A 21,057-nucleotide genomic window follows, 5' to 3' on the forward strand; every position below is an offset into this window, starting at 1 on the left:
GCTCTGGAAGGGTCTAGAGCATCCATTTTTGCACTCAGGTTTAAGTCTCATGGCCCTCTATCAGAATCCAGAGTTTTGAGAAGATTGGAGACACTTCATTTTTCGCCCAAAAAAAAAAAACGTAAGGGGTACCACTGTCGTTTTTTTTTTTCGGGTCGAAATTTTGAGATTCGATATCTCCGCTCTGGAAGGGTCTAGAGCCTCCATTTTTGCACTCAGGTTTAAGTCTCATAGCCCTCTATCAGAATCCAGAGTTTTGAGAAGATTGGAGACACTTCATTTTTCGCCCAAAAAAAAAAACATAAGGGGTACCACTGTCGTTTTTTTTTCGGGTCGAAATTTTGAGATTCGATATCTCAGCTCTGGAAGGGTCTAGAGCATCCATTTTTGCACTCAGGTTTAAGTCTCATGGCCGTCTATCAGAATCCAGAGTTTTGAGAAGATTGGAGACACTTCATTTTTCGCCCCAAAAAAAAAAACGTAAGGGGTACCACTGTCGTTTTTTTTTTTGGTTGAAATTTTGTGATTCGATATCTCAGCTCTGGAAGGGTCTAGAGCCTCCATTTTTGCACTCAGGTTTAAGTCTCATGGCCCTCTATCAGAATCCAGAGTTTTGAGAAGATTGGAGACACTTCATTTTTCGCCCCAAAAAAAAAAAACGTAAGGGGTACCACTGTCGTTTTTTTTTTCGGGTCGAAATTTTGAGATTCGATATCTCCGCTCTGGAAGGGTCTAGAGCCTCCATTTTTGCCCTCAGGTTTAAGTCTCATGGCCCTCTATCAGAATCCAGAGTTTTGAAAAGATTGGAGACACTTCATTTTTCGCCCAAAAAAAAAAACGTAAGGGGTACCACTGTCGTTTTTTTTCGGGTCGAAATTTTGAGATTCGATATCTCAGCTCTGGAAGGGTCTAGAGCCTCCATTTTTGCACTCAGGTTTAAGTCTCATGGCCCTCTATCAGAATCCAGAGTTTTGAAAAGATTGGAGACACTTCATTTTTCGCCCAAAAAAAAAATGTAAGGGGTACCACTGTCGTTTTTTTTTTCGGGTCGAAATTTTGAGATTCGATATCTCAGCTCTGGAAGGGTCTAGAGCCTCCATTTTTGCACTCAGGTTTAAGTCTCATGGCCCTCTATCAGAATCCAGAGTTTTGAGAAGATTGGAGACACTTCATTTTTCGCCCAAAAAAAAAAACGTAAGGGGTACCACTGTCGTTTTTTTTTCGGGTCGAAATTTTGAGTTTCGATATCTCAGCTCTGGAAGGGTCTAGAGCCTCCATTTTTGCACTCAGGTTTAAGTCTCATGGCCCTCTATCAGAATCCAGAGTTTTGAGAAGATTGGAGACACTTCATTTTTCGCCCAAAAAAAAAAACATAAGGGGTACCACTGTCGTTTTTTTTTCTGGTCGAAATTTTGAGATTCTATATCTCAGCTCTGGAAGGGTCTAGAGCCTCCATTTTTGCCTTCAGGTTTAAGTCTCATGGCCCTCTATCAGAATCCAGAGTTTTGAGAAGATTGGAGACACTTCATTTTTCGCCCCAAAAAAAAAACGTAAGGGGTACCACTGTCGGTTTTTTTCGGGTCGAAATTTTGAGATTTGATATCTCAGCTCTGGAAGGGTCTAGAGCCTCCATTTTTGCACTCAGGTTTAAGTCTCATGGCCCTCTATCAGAATCCAGAGTTTTGAGAAGATTGGAGACACTTCATTTTTCGCCCCAAAAAAAAAACGTAAGGGGTACCACTGTCGTTTTTTTTTCGGGTCGAAATTTTGAGATTCGATATCTCAGCTCTGGAAGGGTCTAGAGCATCCATTTTTGCACTCAGGTTTAAGTCTCATGGCCCTCTATCAGAATCCAGAGTTTTGAGAAGATTGGAGACACTTCATTTTTCGCCCCAAAAAAAAAACGTAAGGGGTACCACTGTCGTTTTTTTTTCGGGTCGAAATTTTGAGATTCGATATCTCAGCTCTGGAAGGGTCTAGAGCCTCCATTTTTGCACTCAGGTTTAAGTCTCGTGGCCCTTTATCAGAATCCAGAGTTTTGAGAAGATTGGAGACACTTCATTTTTCGCCCAAAAAAAAAACGTAAGGGGTACCACTGTCGTTTTTTTTTTGGGGTCGAAATTTTGAGTTTCGATATCTCCGCTCTGGAAGGGTCTAGAGCCTCCATTTTTGCACTCAGGTTTAAGTCTCATGGCCCTCTATCAGAATCCAGAGTTTTGAGAAGATTGGAGACACTTCATTTTTCGCCCAAAAAAAAAAAAACGTAAGGGGTACCACTGTCGGTTTTTTTTCGGGTCGAAATTTTGAGATTCGATATCTCCGCTCTGGAAGGGTCTAGAGCCTCCATTTTTGCACTCAGGTTTAAGTCTCATAGCCCTCTATCAGAATCCAGAGTTTTGAGAAGATTGGAGACACTTCATTTTTCGCCCCAAAAAAAAAACGTAAGGGGTACCACTGTCGTTTTTTTTTCGGTTCGAAATTTTGAGATTCGATATCTCAGCTCTGGAAGGGTCTAGAGCCTCCATTTTTGCACTCAGGTTTAAGTCTCATGGCCCTCTATCAGAATCCAGAGTTTTGAGAAGATTGGAGACACTTCATTTTTCGCCCCAAAAAAAAAAACGTAAGGGGTACCACTGTCGTTTTTTTTCTGGTCGAAATTTTGAGATTCGATATCTCAGCTCTGGAAGGGTCTAGAGCCTCCATTTTTGCACTCAGGTTTAAGTCTCATAGCCCTCTATCAGAATCCAGAGTTTTGAGAAGATTGGAGACACTTCATTTTTCGCCAAAAAAAAAAAACGTAAGGGGTACCACTGTCGTTTTTTTTTCGGGTCGAAATTTTGAGTTTCGATATCTCAGCTCTGGAAGGGTCTAGAGCCTCCATTTTTGCACTCAGGTTTAAGTCTCATAGCCCTCTATCAGAATCCAGAGTTTTGAGAAGATTGGAGACACTTCATTTTTCGCCCCAAAAAAAAAACGTAAGGGGTACCACTGTCGTTTTTTTTTCGGGTCGAAATTTTGAGATTCGATATCTCAGCTCTGGAAGGGTCTAGAGCATCCATTTTTGCACTCAGGTTTAAGTCTCATGGCCCTCTATCAGAATCCAGAGTTTTGAGAAGATTGGAGACACTTCATTTTTCGCCCCAAAAAAAAAAACGTAAGGGGTACCACTGTCGTTTTTTTTTCGGGTCGAAATTTTGAGATTCGATATCTCAGCTCTGGAAGGGTCTAGAGCATCCATTTTTGCACTCAGGTTTAAGTCTCATGGCCCTCTATCAGAATCTAGAGTTTTGAGAAGATTGGAGACACTTCATTTTTCGCCCCAAAAAAAAAAACGTAAGGGGTACCACTGTCGTTTTTTTTTCGGGTCGAAATTTTGAGATTCGATATCTCAGCTCTGGAAGGGTCTAGAGCCTCCATTTTTGCACTCAGGTTTAAGTCTCATGGCCCTCTATCAGAATCCAGAGTTTTGAGAAGATTGGAGACACTTCATTTTTCGCCCAAAAAAAAAAAACGTAAGGGGTACCACTGTCGTTTTTTTTTCGGGTCGAAATTTTGAGATTCGATATCTCAGCTCTGGAAGGGTCTAGAGCCTCCATTTTTGCACTCAGGTTTAAGTCTCGTGGCCCTTTATCAGAATCCAGAGTTTTGAGAAGATTGGAGACACTTCATTTTTCGCCCAAAAAAAAAACGTAAGGGGTACCACTGTCGTTTTTTTTTTGGGGTCGAAATTTTGAGTTTCGATATCTCCGCTCTGGAAGGGTCTAGAGCCTCCATTTTTGCACTCAGGTTTAAGTCTCATGGCCCTCTATCAGAATCCAGAGTTTTGAGAAGATTGGAGACACTTCATTTTTCGCCCAAAAAAAAAAAAACGTAAGGGGTACCACTGTCGGTTTTTTTTTCGGGTCGAAATTTTGAGATTCGATATCTCCGCTCTGGAAGGGTCTAGAGCCTCCATTTTTGCACTCAGGTTTAAGTCTCATAGCCCTCTATCAGAATCCAGAGTTTTGAGAAGATTGGAGACACTTCATTTTTCGCCCCAAAAAAAAAACGTAAGGGGTACCACTGTCGTTTTTTTTTCGGGTCGAAATTTTGAGATTCGATATCTCAGCTCTGGAAGGGTCTAGAGCCTCCATTTTTGCACTCAGGTTTAAGTCTCATGGCCCTCTATCAGAATCCAGAGTTTTGAGAAGATTGGAGACACTTCATTTTTCGCCCCAAAAAAAAAAACGTAAGGGGTACCACTGTCGTTTTTTTTCTGGTCGAAATTTTGAGATTCGATATCTCAGCTCTGGAAGGGTCTAGAGCCTCCATTTTTGCACTCAGGTTTAAGTCTCATAGCCCTCTATCAGAATCCAGAGTTTTGAGAAGATTGGAGACACTTCATTTTTCGCCAAAAAAAAAAAAACGTAAGGGGTACCACTGTCGTTTTTTTTTCGGGTCGAAATTTTGAGTTTCGATATCTCAGCTCTGGAAGGGTCTAGAGCCTCCATTTTTGCACTCAGGTTTAAGTCTCATAGCCCTCTATCAGAATCCAGAGTTTTGAGAAGATTGGAGACACTTCATTTTTCGCCCCAAAAAAAAACGTAAGGGGTACCACTGTCGTTTTTTTTTCGGGTCGAAATTTTGAGATTCGATATCTCAGCTCTGGAAGGGTCTAGAGCATCCATTTTTGCACTCAGGTTTAAGTCTCATGGCCCTCTATCAGAATCCAGAGTTTTGAGAAGATTGGAGACACTTCATTTTTCGCCCCAAAAAAAAAACGTAAGGGGTACCACTGTCGTTTTTTTTTCGGGTCGAAATTTTGAGATTCGATATCTCAGCTCTGGAAGGGTCTAGAGCCTCCATTTTTGCACTCAGGTTTAAGTCTCATGGCCCTCTATCAGAATCCAGAGTTTTGAGAAGATTGGAGACACTTCATTTTTCGCCCAAAAAAAAAAAACGTAAGGGGTACCACTGTCGTTTTTTTTTTTCGGGTCGAAATTTTGAGATTCGATATCTCCGCTCTGGAAGGGTCTAGAGCCTCCATTTTTGCACTCAGGTTTAAGTCTCATAGCCCTCTATCAGAATCCAGAGTTTTGAGAAGATTGGAGACACTTCATTTTTCGCCCAAAAAAAAAAACATAAGGGGTACCACTGTCGTTTTTTTTTCGGGTCGAAATTTTGAGATTCGATATCTCAGCTCTGGAAGGGTCTAGAGCATCCATTTTTGCACTCAGGTTTAAGTCTCATGGCCGTCTATCAGAATCCAGAGTTTTGAGAAGATTGGAGACACTTCATTTTTCGCCCCAAAAAAAAAAACGTAAGGGGTACCACTGTCGTTTTTTTTTTTGGTTGAAATTTTGTGATTCGATATCTCAGCTCTGGAAGGGTCTAGAGCCTCCATTTTTGCACTCAGGTTTAAGTCTCATGGCCCTCTATCAGAATCCAGAGTTTTGAGAAGATTGGAGACACTTCATTTTTCGCCCCAAAAAAAAAAAAACGTAAGGGGTACCACTGTCGTTTTTTTTTTCGGGTCGAAATTTTGAGATTCGATATCTCCGCTCTGGAAGGGTCTAGAGCCTCCATTTTTGCCCTCAGGTTTAAGTCTCATGGCCCTCTATCAGAATCCAGAGTTTTGAAAAGATTGGAGACACTTCATTTTTCGCCCAAAAAAAAAAACGTAAGGGGTACCACTGTCGTTTTTTTTCGGGTCGAAATTTTGAGATTCGATATCTCAGCTCTGGAAGGGTCTAGAGCCTCCATTTTTGCACTCAGGTTTAAGTCTCATGGCCCTCTATCAGAATCCAGAGTTTTGAAAAGATTGGAGACACTTCATTTTTCGCCCAAAAAAAAAATGTAAGGGGTACCACTGTCGTTTTTTTTTTCGGGTCGAAATTTTGAGATTCGATATCTCAGCTCTGGAAGGGTCTAGAGCCTCCATTTTTGCACTCAGGTTTAAGTCTCATGGCCCTCTATCAGAATCCAGAGTTTTGAGAAGATTGGAGACACTTCATTTTTCGCCCAAAAAAAAAAACGTAAGGGGTACCACTGTCGTTTTTTTTTCGGGTCGAAATTTTGAGTTTCGATATCTCAGCTCTGGAAGGGTCTAGAGCCTCCATTTTTGCACTCAGGTTTAAGTCTCATGGCCCTCTATCAGAATCCAGAGTTTTGAGAAGATTGGAGACACTTCATTTTTCGCCCAAAAAAAAAAAAACATAAGGGGTACCACTGTCGTTTTTTTTTCTGGTCGAAATTTTGAGATTCTATATCTCAGCTCTGGAAGGGTCTAGAGCCTCCATTTTTGCCTTCAGGTTTAAGTCTCATGGCCCTCTATCAGAATCCAGAGTTTTGAGAAGATTGGAGACACTTCATTTTTCGCCCCAAAAAAAAAACGTAAGGGGTACCACTGTCGTTTTTTTTCGGGTCGAAATTTTGAGATTTGATATCTCAGCTCTGGAAGGGTCTAGAGCCTCCATTTTTGCACTCAGGTTTAAGTCTCATGGCCCTCTATCAGAATCCAGAGTTTTGAGAAGATTGGAGACACTTCATTTTTCGCCCCAAAAAAAAAACGTAAGGGGTACCACTGTCGTTTTTTTTTCGGGTCGAAATTTTGAGATTCGATATCTCAGCTCTGGAAGGGTCTAGAGCATCCATTTTTGCACTCAGGTTTAAGTCTCATGGCCCTCTATCAGAATCCAGAGTTTTGAGAAGATTGGAGACACTTCATTTTTCGCCCCAAAAAAAAAACGTAAGGGGTACCACTGTCGTTTTTTTTTCGGGTCGAAATTTTGAGATTCGATATCTCAGCTCTGGAAGGGTCTAGAGCCTCCATTTTTGCACTCAGGTTTAAGTCTCGTGGCCCTTTATCAGAATCCAGAGTTTTGAGAAGATTGGAGACACTTCATTTTTCGCCCAAAAAAAAAACGTAAGGGGTACCACTGTCGTTTTTTTTTTGGGGTCGAAATTTTGAGTTTCGATATCTCCGCTCTGGAAGGGTCTAGAGCCTCCATTTTTGCACTCAGGTTTAAGTCTCATGGCCCTCTATCAGAATCCAGAGTTTTGAGAAGATTGGAGACACTTCATTTTTCGCCCAAAAAAAAAAAAACGTAAGGGGTACCACTGTCGGTTTTTTTTCGGGTCGAAATTTTGAGATTCGATATCTCCGCTCTGGAAGGGTCTAGAGCCTCCATTTTTGCACTCAGGTTTAAGTCTCATAGCCCTCTATCAGAATCCAGAGTTTTGAGAAGATTGGAGACACTTCATTTTTCGCCCAAAAAAAACCGACAGTGGTACCCCTTACGTTTTTTTTTTTTGGGCGAAAAATGAAGTGTCTCCAATCTTCTCAAAACTCTGGATTCTGATAGAGGGCCACGAGACTTAAACCTGAGTGCAAAAATGGAGGCTCTAGACCCTTCCAGAGCTGAGATATCGAATGTCAAAATTTCGACCCGAAAAAAAAAACAACAGTGGTACCCCTTACGTTTTTTTTTTTGGGCGAAAAATGAAGTGTCTCCAATCTTCTCAAAACTCTGGATTCTGATAGAGGGCTATGAGACTTAAACCTGAGTGCAAAAATGGAGGCTCTAGACCCTTCCAGAGCTGAGATATCGAATCTCAAAATTTCGACCCGAAAAAAAAACGACAGTGGTACCCCTTACGTTTTTTTTTTTTTTGGGCGAAAAATGAAGTGTCTCCAATCTTCTCAAAACTCTGGATTCTGATAGAGGGCCATGAGACTTAAACCTGAGTGCAAAAATTGAGGCTCTAGACCCTTCCAGAGCTGAGATATCGAATGTCAAAATTTCGACCCGAAAAAAAAACGACAGTGGTACCCCTTACGTTTTTTTTTTTTGGGCGAAAAATGAAGTGTCTCCAATCTTCTCAAAACTCTGGATTCTGATAGAGGGTCATGAGACTTAAACCTGAGTGCAAAAATGGAGGCTCTAGACCCTTCCAGAGCTGAGATATCGAATCTCAAAATTTCGACCAGAAAAAAAAACGACAGTGGTACCCCTTACGTTTTTTTTTTTTGGGCGAAAAATGAAGTGTCTCCAATCTTCTCAAAACTCTGGATTCTGATAGAGGGCCATGAGACTTAAACCTGAGTGCAAAAATGGAGACTCTAGACCCTTCCAGAGCTGAGATATCGAATGTCAAAATTTCGACCCGAAAAAAAAACGACAGTGGTACCCCTTACGTTTTTTTTTTTTGGGCGAAAAATGAAGTGTCTCCAATCTTCTCAAAACTCTGGATTCTGATAGAGGGCCATGAGACTTAAACCTGAGTGCAAAAATGGAGGCTCTAGACCCTTCCAGAGCTGAGATATCGAATCTCAAAATTTCGACCCGAAAAAAAAACGACAGTGGTACCCCTTACGTTTTTTTTTTTTGGGCGAAAATAAAGTGTCTCCAATCTTCTCAAAACTCTGGATTCTGATAGAGGGCCATGAGACTTAAACCTGAGTGCAAAAATGGAGGCTCTAGACCCTTCCAGAGCTGAGATATCGAATGTCAAAATTTCGACCCGAAAAAAAAACGACAGTGGTACCCCTTACGTTTTTTTTTTGGGGCGAAAAATGAAGTGTCTCCAATCTTCTCAAAACTCTGGATTCTGATAGAGGGCCATGAGACTTAAACCTGAGTGCAAAAATGGAGGCTCTAGACCCTTCCAGAGCTGAGATATCGAATCTCAAAATTTCGACCCGAAAAAAAAACGACAGTGGTACCCCTTACGTTTTTTTTTTTTTTTTGGGCGAAAAATGAAGTCTCTCCAATCTTCTCAAAACTCTGGATTCTGATAGAGGGCCATGAGACTTAAACCTGAGTGCAAAAATGGAGGCTCTAGACCCTTCCAGAGCTGAGATATCGAATCTCAAAATTTCGACCCGAAAAAAAAACGACAGTGGTACCCCTTACGTTTTTTTTTTTTTGGGCGAAAAATGAAGTGTCTCCAATCTTCTCAAAACTCTGGATTCTGATAGAGGGCCATGAGACTTAAACCTGAGTGCAAAAATGGAGGCTCTAGACCCTTCCAGAGCTGAGATATCGAATGTCAAAATTTCGACCCGAAAAAAAAACGACAGTGGTACCCCTTACGTTTTTTTTTTGGGGCGAAAAATGAAGTGTCTCCAATCTTCTCAAAACTCTGGATTCTGATAGAGGGCCATGAGACTTAAACCTGAGTGCAAAAATGGAGGCTCTAGACCCTTCCAGAGCTGAGATATCGAATCTCAAAATTTCGACCCGAAAAAAAAACGACAGTGGTACCCCTTACGTTTTTTTTTTTTTTTGGGCGAAAAATGAAGTCTCTCCAATCTTCTCAAAACTCTGGATTCTGATAGAGGGCCATGAGACTTAAACCTGATTGCAAAAATGGAGACTCTAGACCCTTCCAGAGCTGAGATATCAAATCTCAAAATTTCGACCCGAAAAAAAAACGACAGTGGTACCCCTTACGTTTTTTTTTTTGGGGAGAAAAATGAAGTGTCTCCAATCGTCTCAAAACTCTGGATTCTGATAGAGGGCCACGAGACTTAAACCTGAGTGCAAAAATGGAGGCTCTAGACCCTTCCAGAGCTGAGATATCGAATCTCAAAATTTCGACCCGAAAAAAAAACGACAGTGGTACCCCTTACGTTTTTTTTTTGGGCGAAAAATGAAGTGTCTCCAATCTTCTCAAAACTCTGGATTCTGATAGAGGGCCATGAGACTTAAACCTGAGTGCAAAAATGGAGGCTCTAGACCCTTCCAGAGCTGAGATATCGAATCTCAAAATTTCGACCCGAAAAAAAAACGACAGTGGTACCCCTTACGTTTTTTTTTTGGGGCGAAAAATGAAGTGTCTCCAATCTTCTCAAAACTCTGGATTCTGATAGAGGGCAATGAGACTTAAACCTGAGTGCAAAAATGGAGGCTCTAGACCCTTCCAGAGCTGAGATATCGAATCTCAAAATTTCGACCAGAAAAAAAAACGACAGTGGTACCCCTTACGTTTTTTTTTTTGGGGCGAAAAATGAAGTGTCTCCAATCTTCTCAAAACTCTGGATTCTGATAGAGGGCTATGAGACTTAAACCTGAGTGCAAAAATGGAGGCTCTAGACCCTTCCAGAGCTGAGATATCGAATCTCAAAATTTCGACCAGAAAAAAAAACGACAGTGGTGCCCCTTACGTTTTTTTTTTTGGGCGAAAAATGAAGTGTCTCCAATCTTCTCAAAACTCTGGATTCTGATAGAGGGTCATGAGACTTAAACCTGAGTGCAAAAATGGAGGCTCTAGACCCTTCCAGAGCTGAGATATCGAATCTCAAAATTTCGACCAGAAAAAAAAACGACAGTGGTACCCCTTACGTTTTTTTTTTTTGGGCGAAAAATGAAGTGTCTCCAATCTTCTCAAAACTCTGGATTCTGATAGAGGGCCATGAGACTTAAACCTGAGTGCAAAAATGGAGGCTCTAGACCCTTCCAGAGCTGAGATATCGAATGTCAAAATTTCGACCCGAAAAAAAACCGACAGTGGTACCCCTTACAGTTTTTTTTTTGGGCGAAAAATGAAGTGTCTCCAATCTTCTCAAAACTCTGGATTCTGATAAAGGGCCACAAGACTTAAACCTGAGTGCAAAAATGGAGGCTCTAGACCCTTCCAGAGCTGAGATATCGAATCTCAAAATTTCGACCCGAAAAAAAAACGACAGTGGTACCCCTTACGTTTTTTTTTTTGGGCGAAAAATGAAGTGTCTCCAATCTTCTCAAAACTCTGGATTCTGATAGAGGGTCATGAGACTTAAACCTGAGTGCAAAAATGGAGGCTCTAGACCCTTCAAGAGCTGAGATGTCGAATCTCAAAATTTCGACCCGAAAAAAAAAACAACAGTGGTACCCCTTACGTTTTTTTTTTTGGGCGAAAAATCAAGTGTCTCCAATCTTCTCAAAACTCTGGATTCTGATAGAGGGCCACGAGACTTAAACCTGAGTGCAAAAATGGAGGCTCTAGACCCTTCCAGAGCTGAGATATCAAATCTCAAAATTTCGACCCGAAAAAAAAACGACAGTGGTACCCCTTACGTTTTTTTTTTGGGCGAAAAATGAAGTGTCTCCAATCTTCTCAAAACTCTGGATTCTGATAGAGGGCCATGAGACTTAAACCTGAGTGCAAAAATGGAGACTCTAGACCCTTCCAGAGCTGAGATATCGAAACTCAAAATTTCGACCCGAAAAAAAAACGACAGTGGTACCCCTTACGTTTTTTTTTTTGGGCGAAAAATGAAGTGTCTCCAATCTTCTCAAAACTCTGGATTCTGATAAAGGGCCACGAGACTTAAACCTGAGTGCAAAAATGGAGGCTCTAGACCCTTCCAGAGCTGAGATATCGAATCTCAAAATTTCGACCCGAAAAAAAAACGACAGTGGTACCCCTTACGTTTTTTTTTTTGGGCGAAAAATGAAGTGTCTCCAATCTTCTCAAAACTCTGGATTCTGATAGAGGGCTATGAGACTTAAACCTGAGTGCAAAAATGGAGGCTCTAGACCCTTCCAGAGCTGAGATATCGAATCTCAAAATTTCGACCAGAAAAAAAAACGACAGTGGTACCCCTTACGTTTTTTTTTTTTGGGCGAAAAATGAAGTGTCTCCAATCTTCTCAAAACTCTGGATTCTGATAGAGGGTCATGAGACTTAAACCTGAGTGCAAAAATGGAGGCTCTAGACCCTTCCAGAGCTGAGATATCGAATCTCAAAATTTCGACCAGAAAAAAAAACGACAGTGGTACCCCTTACGTTTTTTTTTTTTGGGCGAAAAATGAAGTGTCTCCAATCTTCTCAAAACTCTGGATTCTGATAGAGGGCCATGAGACTTAAACCTGAGTGCAAAAATGGAGGCTCTAGACCCTTCCAGAGCTGAGATATCGAATGTCAAAATTTCGACCCGAAAAAAAAACGACAGTGGTACCCCTTACAGTTTTTTTTTTGGGCGAAAAATGAAGTGTCTCCAATCTTCTCAAAACTCTGGATTCTGATAAAGGGCCACAAGACTTAAACCTGAGTGCAAAAATGGAGGCTCTAGACCCTTCCAGAGCTGAGATATCGAATCTCAAAATTTCGACCCGAAAAAAAAACGACAGTGGTACCCCTTACGTTTTTTTTTTTTGGGCGAAAAATGAAGTGTCTCCAATCTTCTCAAAACTCTGGATTCTGATAGAGGGTCATGAGACTTAAACCTGAGTGCAAAAATGGAGGCTCTAGACCCTTCAAGAGCTGAGATGTCGAATCTCAAAATTTCGACCCGAAAAAAAAAACAACAGTGGTACCCCTTACGTTTTTTTTTTTGGGCGAAAAATCAAGTGTCTCCAATCTTCTCAAAACTCTGGATTCTGATAGAGGGCCACGAGACTTAAACCTGAGTGCAAAAATGGAGGCTCTAGACCCTTCCAGAGCTGAGATATCAAATCTCAAAATTTCGACCCGAAAAAAAAACGACAGTGGTACCCCTTACGTTTTTTTTTTGGGCGAAAAATGAAGTGTCTCCAATCTTCTCAAAACTCTGGATTCTGATAGAGGGCCATGAGACTTAAACCTGAGTGCAAAAATGGAGACTCTAGACCCTTCCAGAGCTGAGATATCGAAACTCAAAATTTCGACCCGAAAAAAAAACGACAGTGGTACCCCTTACGTTTTTTTTTTTGGGCGAAAAATGAAGTGTCTCCAATCTTCTCAAAACTCTGGATTCTGATAAAGGGCCACGAGACTTAAACCTGAGTGCAAAAATGGAGGCTCTAGACCCTTCCAGAGCTGAGATATCGAATCTCAAAATTTCGACCCGAAAAAAAAACGACAGTGGTACCCCTTACGTTTTTTTTTTTTGGGCGAAAAATGAAGTGTCTCCAATCTTCTCGAAACTCTGGATTCTGATAGAGGGCCATGAGACTTAAACCTGAGTGCAAAAATGGAGACTCTAGACCCTTCCAGAGCTGAGATATCAAATCTCAAAATTTCGACCAAAAAAAAAACGACAGTGGTACCCCTTACGTTTTTTTTTTTTGGGCGAAAAATGAAGTGTCTCCAATCTTCTCAAAACTCTGGATTCTGATAGAGGGCCATGAGACTTAAACCTGAGTGCAAAAATGGAGGCTCTAGACCCTTCCAGAGCTGAGATATCGAATCTCAAAATTTCGACCCGAAAAAAAAACGACAGTGGTACCCCTTACGTTTTTTTTTTGGGGCGAAAAATGAAGTGTCTCCAATCTTCTCAAAACTCTGGATTCTGATAGAGGGCTATGAGACTTAAACCTGAGTGCAAAAATGGAGGCTCTAGACCCTTCCAGAGCTGAGATATCGAATCTCAAAATTTCGACCCGAAAAAAAAACGACAGTGGTACCCCTTACATTTTTTTTTTTGGGCGAAAAATGAAGTGTCTCCAATCTTCTCAAAACTCTGGATTCTGATAGAGGGCTATGAGACTTAAACCTGAGTGCAAAAATGGAGACTCTAGACCCTTCCAGAGCTGAGATATCGAATGTCAAAATTTCGACCCGAAAAAAAAACGACAGTGGTACCCCTTACGTTTTTTTTTTTGGGGCGAAAAATGAAGTGTCTCCAATCTTCTCAAAACTCTGGATTCTGATAGAGGGCCACGAGACTTAAACCTGAGTGCAAAAATGGAGGCTCTAGACCCTTCCAGAGCTGAGATATCGAATCTCAAAATTTAGACCCGAAAAAAAAACGACAGTGGTACCCCTTACGTTTTTTTTTTTTGGGCGAAAAATGAAGTGTCTCCAATCTTCTCAAAACTCTGGATTCTGATAGAGGGCCATGAGACTTAAACCTGAGTGCAAAAATGGAGGCTCTAGACCCTTCCAGAGCTGAGATATCGAATCTCAAAATTTCGACCCGAAAAAAAAACGACAGTGGTACCCCTTACGTTTTTTTTTTGGGGCGAAAAATGAAGTGTCTCCAATCTTCTCAAAACTCTGGATTCTGATAGAGGGCAATGAGACTTAAACCTGAGTGCAAAAATGGAGGCTCTAGACCCTTCCAGAGCTGAGATATCGAATCTCAAAATTTCGACCAGAAAAAAAAACGACAGTGGTACCCCTTACGTTTTTTTTTTTGGGGCGAAAAATGAAGTGTCTCCAATCTTCTCAAAACTCTGGATTCTGATAGAGGGCTATGAGACTTAAACCTGAGTGCAAAAATGGAGGCTCTAGACCCTTCCAGAGCTGAGATATCGAATCTCAAAATTTCGACCAGAAAAAAAAACGACAGTGGTACCCCTTACGTTTTTTTTTTTGGGGCGAAAAATGAAGTGTCTCCAATCTTCTCAAAACTCTGGATTCTGATAGAGGGCCATGAGACTTAAACCTGAGTGCAAAAATGGAGGCTCTAGACCCTTCCAGAGCTGAGATATCGAATGTCAAAATTTCGACCCGAAAAAAAAACGACAGTGGTACCCCTTACGTTTTTTTTTTTTGGGCGAAAAATGAAGTGTCTCCAGTCTTCTCAAAACTCTGGATTCTGATAGAGGGTCATGAGACTTAAACCTGAGTGCAAAAATGGAGGCTCTAGACCCTTCCAGAGCTGAGATATCGAATCTCAAAATTTCGACCAGAAAAAAAAACGACAGTGGTACCCCTTACGTTTTTTTTTTTTGGGCGAAAAATGAAGTGTCTCCAATCTTCTCAAAACTCTGGATTCTGATAGAGGGCCATGAGACTTAAACCTGAGTGCAAAAATGGAGGCTCTAGACCCTTCCAGAGCTGAGATATCAAATCTCAAAATTTCGACCAAAAAAAAAAACGACAGTGGTACCCCTTACGTTTTTTTTTTTGGGCGAAAAATGAAGTGTCTCCAATCTTCTCAAAACTCTGGATTCTGATAGAGGGCCATGAGACTTAAACCTGAGTGCAAAAATGGAGGCTCTAGACCCTTCCAGAGCTGAGATATCGAATCTCAAAATTTCGACCCGAAAAAAAAAACGACAGTGGTACCCCTTACGTTTTTTTTTTTTGGGCGAAAAATGAAGTGTCTCCAATCTTCTCAAAACTCTGGATTCTGATAGAGGGCCATGAGACTTAAACCTGAGTGCAAAAATGGAGGCTCTAGACCCTTCCAGAGCTGAGATATCGAATCTCAAAATTTCAACCCGAAAAAAAAACGACAGTGGTACCCCTTACGTTTTTTTTTTTTGGGCGAAAAATGAAGTGTCTCCAATCTTCTCAAAACTCTGGATTCTGATAGAGGGCCATGTGACTTAAACCTGAGTGCAAAAATGGAGGCTCTAGACCCTTCCAGAGCTGAGATATCGAATGTCAAAATTTCGACCCGAAAAAAAAACGACAGTGGTACCCCTTACGTTTCTTTTTTTTTGGGCGAAAAATGAAGTGTCTCCAATCTTCTCAAAACTCTGGATTCTGATAGAGGGCTATGAGACTTAAACCTGAGTGCAAAAATGGAGACTCTAGACCCTTCCAGAGCTGAGATATCGAATCTCAAAATTTCGACCAGAAAAAAAACGACAGTGGTACCCCTTACGTTTTTTTTTTTTGGGGCGAAAAATGAAGTGTCTCCAATTTTCTCAAAACTCTGGATTCTGATAGAGGGCCACGAGACTTAAACCTGAGTGCAAAAATGGAGGCTCTAGACCCTTCCAGAGCTGAGATATCGAATGTCAAAATTTCGACCCGAAAAAAAAACGACAGTGGTACCCCTTACAGTTTTTTTTTTGGGCGAAAAATGAAGTGTCTCCAATCTTCTCAAAACTCTGGATTCTGATAAAGGGCCACAAGACTTAAACCTGAGTGCAAAAATGGAGGCTCTAGACCCTTCCAGAGCTGAGATATCGAATCTCAAAATTTCGACCCGAAAAAAAAACGACAGTGGTACCCCTTACGTTTTTTTTTTGGGCGAAAAATGAAGTGTCTCCAATCTTCTCAAAACTCTGGATTCTGATAGAGGGTCATGAGACTTAAACCTGAGTGCAAAAATGGAGGCTCTAGACCCTTCAAGAGCTGAGATGTCGAATCTCAAAATTTCGACCCGAAAAAAAAAACAACAGTGGTACCCCTTACGTTTTTTTTTTTGGGCGAAAAATCAAGTGTCTCCAATCTTCTCAAAACTCTGGATTCTGATAGAGGGCCACGAGACTTAAACCTGAGTGCAAAAATGGAGGCTCTAGACCCTTCCAGAGCTGAGATATCAAATCTCAAAATTTCGACCCGAAAAAAAAACGACAGTGGTACCCCTTACGTTTTTTTTTTGGGCGAAAAATGAAGTGTCTCCAATCTTCTCAAAACTCTGGATTCTGATAGAGGGCCATGAGACTTAAACCTGAGTGCAAAAATGTAGACTCTAGACCCTTCCAGAGCTGAGATATCGAAACTCAAAATTTCGACCCGAAAAAAAAACGACAGTGGTACCCCTTACGTTTTTTTTTTTGGGCGAAAAATGAAGTGTCTCCAATCTTCTCAAAACTCTGGATTCTGATAAAGGGCCACGAGACTTAAACCTGAGTGCAAAAATGGAGGCTCTAGACCCTTCCAGAGCTGAGATATCGAATCTCAAAATTTCGACCCGAAAAAAAAACGACAGTGGTACCCCTTACGTTTTTTTTTTTTGGGCGAAAAATGAAGTGTCTCCAATCTTCTCAAAACTCTGGATTCTGATAGAGGGCCATGAGACTTAAACCTGAGTGCAAAAATGGAGGCTCTAGACCCTTCAAGAGCTGAGATGTCGAATCTCAAAATTTCGACCCGAAAAAAAAACGACAGTGGTACCCCTTACGTTTTTTTTTTTGGGCGAAAAATGAAGTGTCTCCAATCTTCTCAAAACTCTGGATTCTGATAGAGGGTCATGAGACTTAAACCTGAGTGCAAAAATGGAGGCTCTAGACCCTTCCAGAGCTGAGATATCGAATCTCAAAATTTCGACCCGAAAAAAAAACGACAGTGGTACCCCTTACGTTTTTTTTTTTGGGCGAAAAATGAAGTGTCTCCAATCTTCTCAAAACTCTGGATTCTGGTAGAGGGCCATGAGACTTAAACCTGAGTGCAAAAATGGAGGCTCTAGACCCTTCCAGAGCTGAGATATCGAAACTCAAAATTTCGACCCGAAAAAAAAACGACAGTGGTACCCCTTACGTTTTTTTTTTTGGGCGAAAAATGAAGTGTCTCCAATCTTCTCAAAACTCTGGATTCTGATAGAGGGTCATGAGACTTAAACCTGAGTGCAAAAATGGAGGCTCTAGACCCTTCCAGAGCTGAGATATCGAAACTCAAAATTTCGACCCGAAAAAAAAACGACAGTGGTACCCCTTACATTTTTTTTTTGGGAGAAAAATGAAGTGTCTCCAATCTTCTCAAAACTCTGGATTCTGATAGAGGGTCATGAGACTTAAACCTGAGTGCAAAAATGGAGGCTCTAGACCCTTCCAGAGCTGAGATATCGAATCTCAAAATTTCGACCCGAAAAAAAAACGACAGTGGTACCCCTTACGTTTTTTTTTTTGGGCGAAAAATGAAGTGTCTCCAATCTTCTCAAAACTCTGGATTCTGATAGAGGGCCACGAGACTTAAACCTGAGTGCAAAAATGGAGGCTCTAGACCCTTCCAGAGCTGAGATATCGAATCTCAAAATTTCGACCCGAAAAAAAAACGACAGTGGTACCCCTTACGTTTTTTTTTTTTGGGCGAAAAATGAAGTGTCTCCAATCTTCTCAAAACTCTGGATTCTGATAAAGGGCCACGAGACTTAAACCTGAGTGCAAAAATGGAGGCTCTAGACCCTTCCAGAGCTGAGATATCGAATCTCAAAATTTCGACCCGAAAAAAAAAACGACAGTGGTACCCCTTACGTTTTTTTTTTTTGGGCGAAAAATGAAGTGTCTCCAATCTTCTCAAAACTCTGGATTCTGATAGAGGGCCATGAGACTTAAACCTGAGTGCAAAAATGGAGGCTCTAGACCCTTCCAGAGCTGAGATATCGAAACTCAAAATTTCGACCCGAAAAAAAAACGACAGTGGTACCCCTTACGTTTTTTTTTTTGGGCGAAAAATGAAGTGTCTCCAATCTTCTCAAAACTCTGGATTCTGATAGAGGGCCATGAGACTTAAACCTGAGTGCAAAAATGGAGGCTCTAGACCCTTCCAGAGCTGAGATATCGAATCTCAAAATTTCGACCCGAAAAAAAAACGACAGTGGTACCCCTTACGTTTTTTTTTTTGGGCGAAAAATGAAGTGTCTCCAATCTTCTCAAAACTCTGGATTCTGATAGAGGGCCATGAGACTTAAACCTGAGTGCAAAAATAGAGGCTCTAGACCCTTCAAGAGCTGAGATGTCGAATCTCAAAATTTCGACCCGAAAAAAAAACGACAGTGGTACCCCTTACGTTTTTTTTTTTGGGCGAAAAATGAAGTGTCTCCAATCTTCTCAAAACTCTGGATTCTGATAGAGGGTCATGAGACTTAAACCTGAGTGCAAAAATGGAGGCTCTAGACCCTTCCAGAGCTGAGATATCGAATCTCAAAATTTCGACCCGAAAAAAAAACGACAGTGGTACCCCTTACGGTTTTTTTTTTTGGGCGAAAAATGAAGTGTCTCCAATCTTCTCAAAACTCTGGATTCTGGTAGAGGGCCATGAGACTTAAACCTGAGTGCAAAAATGGAGGCTCTAGACCCTTCCAGAGCTGAGATATCGAAACTCAAAATTTCGACCCGAAAAAAAAACGACAGTGGTACCCCTTACGTTTTTTTTTTTGGGCGAAAAATGAAGTGTCTCCAATCTTCTCAAAACTCTGGATTCTGATAGAGGGCCATGAGACTTAAACCTGAGTGCAAAAATGGAGGCTCTAGACCCTTCCAGAGCTGAGATATCGAATCTCAAAATTTCGACCCGAAAAAAAAACGACAGTGGTACCCCTTACGTTTTTTTTTTTTGGGCGAAAAATGAAGTGTCTCCAATCTTCTCAAAACTCTGGATTCTGATAGAGGGCCATGAGACTTAAACCTGAGTGCAAAAATAGAGGCTCTAGACCCTTCAAGAGCTGAGATGTCGAATCTCAAAATTTCGACCCGAAAAAAAAACGACAGTGGTACCCCTTACGTTTTTTTTTTTGGGCGAAAAATGAAGTGTCTCCAATCTTCTCAAAACTCTGGATTCTGATAGAGGGTCATGAGACTTAAACCTGAGTGCAAAAATGGAGGCTCTAGACCCTTCCAGAGCTGAGATATCGAATCTCAAAATTTCGACCCGAAAAAAAAACGACAGTGGTACCCCTTACGGTTTTTTTTTTTGGGCGAAAAATGAAGTGTCTCCAATCTTCTCAAAACTCTGGATTCTGGTAGAGGGCCATGAGACTTAAACCTGAGTGCAAAAATGGAGGCTCTAGACCCTTCCAGAGCGGAGATATCGAAACTCAAAATTTCGACCCGAAAAAAAAACGACAGTGGTACCCCTTACGTTTTTTTTTTTGGGCGAAAAATGAAGTGTCTCCAATCTTCTCAAAACTCTGGATTCTGATAGAGGGTCATGAGACTTAAACCTGAGTGCAAAAATGGAGGCTCTAGACCCTTCCAGAGCTGAGATATCGAAACTCAAAATTTCGACCCGAAAAAAAAACGACAGTGGTACCCCTTACATTTTTTTTTTGGGCGAAAAATGAAGTGTCTCCAATCTTCTCAAAACTCTGGATTCTGATAGAGGGTCATGAGACTTAAACCTGAGTGCAAAAATGGAGGCTCTAGACCCTTCCAGAGCTGAGATATCGAATCTCAAAATTTCGACCCGAAAAAAAAACGACAGTGGTACCCCTTACGTTTTTTTTTTTGGGCGAAAAATGAAGTGTCTCCAATCTTCTCAAAACTCTGGATTCTGATAGAAGGCCATGAGACTTAAACCTGAGTGCAAAAATGGAGGCTCTAGACCCTTCCAGAGCTGAGATATCGAATCTCAAAATTTCGACCAGAAAAAAAAACGACAGTGGTACCCCTTACGTTTTTTTTTTTGGGCGAAAAATGAAGTGTCTCCAATCTTCTCAAAACTCTGGATTCTGATAGAGGGTCATGAGACTTAAACCTGAGTGAAAAATGGAGGCTCTAGACCCTTCCAGAGCTGAGATATCGAATCTCAAAATTTCGACCAGAAAAAAAAACGACAGTGGTACCCCTTACGTTTTTTTTTTTTGGGCGAAAAATGAAGTGTCTCCAATCTTCTCAAAACTCTGGATTCTGATAGAGGGCAATGAGACTTAAACCTGAGTGCAAAAATGGAGGCTCTAGACCCTTCCAGAGCTGAGATATCGAATCTCAAAATTTCGAACCGAAAAAAAAAACGACAGTGGTACCCCTTACGTTTTTTTTTTTGGGCGAAAAATGAAGTGTCTCCAATCTTCTCAAAACTCTGGATTCTGATAGAGGGCCATGAGACTTAAACCTGAGTGCAAAAATGGAGACTCTAGACCCTTCCAGAGCTGAGATATCGAAACTCAAAATTTCGACCCGAAAAAAAAAACGACAGTGGTACCCCTCACGTTTTTTTTTTTGGGCGAAAAATGAAGTGTCTCCAATCTTCTCAAAACTTTGGATTCTGATAGAGGGTCATGAGACTTAAACCTGAGTGCAAAAATGGAGGCTCTAGACCATGGGTCACCAAACTAAGGCCCGCGGGCCGAATCAGGCCCGCCACACCCCTTTGACTGGCCCCCCAACCCCTCTGCCCCCCACTACTTGAACCGGCAATCCCCAAAAGTCGTCATGGCCTATTTTTTTAAATTGCTTTTTGGAAAATAATAACATGTCTGCATTTGGTATTTTGTTGTTTACTGAGCATGCTCACCTGGATAGGCATAAGAGCTGACTAGTTCTATTACTCATGTTGTTGTTATAATTTCAATGTTTATTTATTTATTTTATAGGCCTATTTATTTGACCTTTATTAAGTGCTGTACACAATTATTATAAATAGTAACAGGCCTACCTATAATTTATAATTTTTCATTCATCCTTACCAGTGCCACTCACCTCAACTAGGCAGATGTTTCTTACCTTGACAGGTTTGATGTTATTTGTATTCGAAAATAAATAAATGGAAAAT

At 41.1% G+C, this 21,057-nt stretch overlaps 1 protein-coding gene across 1 annotated transcript in view; it reads right to left on the bottom strand.

Annotated features, from left to right (window-relative positions):
• slc24a5 (solute carrier family 24 member 5) overlaps positions 1 to 21,057 on the bottom strand; it is a 61,617-nt gene that overhangs the window by 26,775 nt on the left and 13,785 nt on the right. The gene's annotated exons all lie outside the window — the stretch shown is intronic.

The sequence above is a fragment of the Pimephales promelas genome, chromosome 10 (genome assembly GCF_988280905.1).
Source record: "Pimephales promelas chromosome 10, fPimPro1.hap1.1, whole genome shotgun sequence".
Taxonomy (NCBI): domain Eukaryota; kingdom Metazoa; phylum Chordata; class Actinopteri; order Cypriniformes; family Leuciscidae; genus Pimephales; species Pimephales promelas.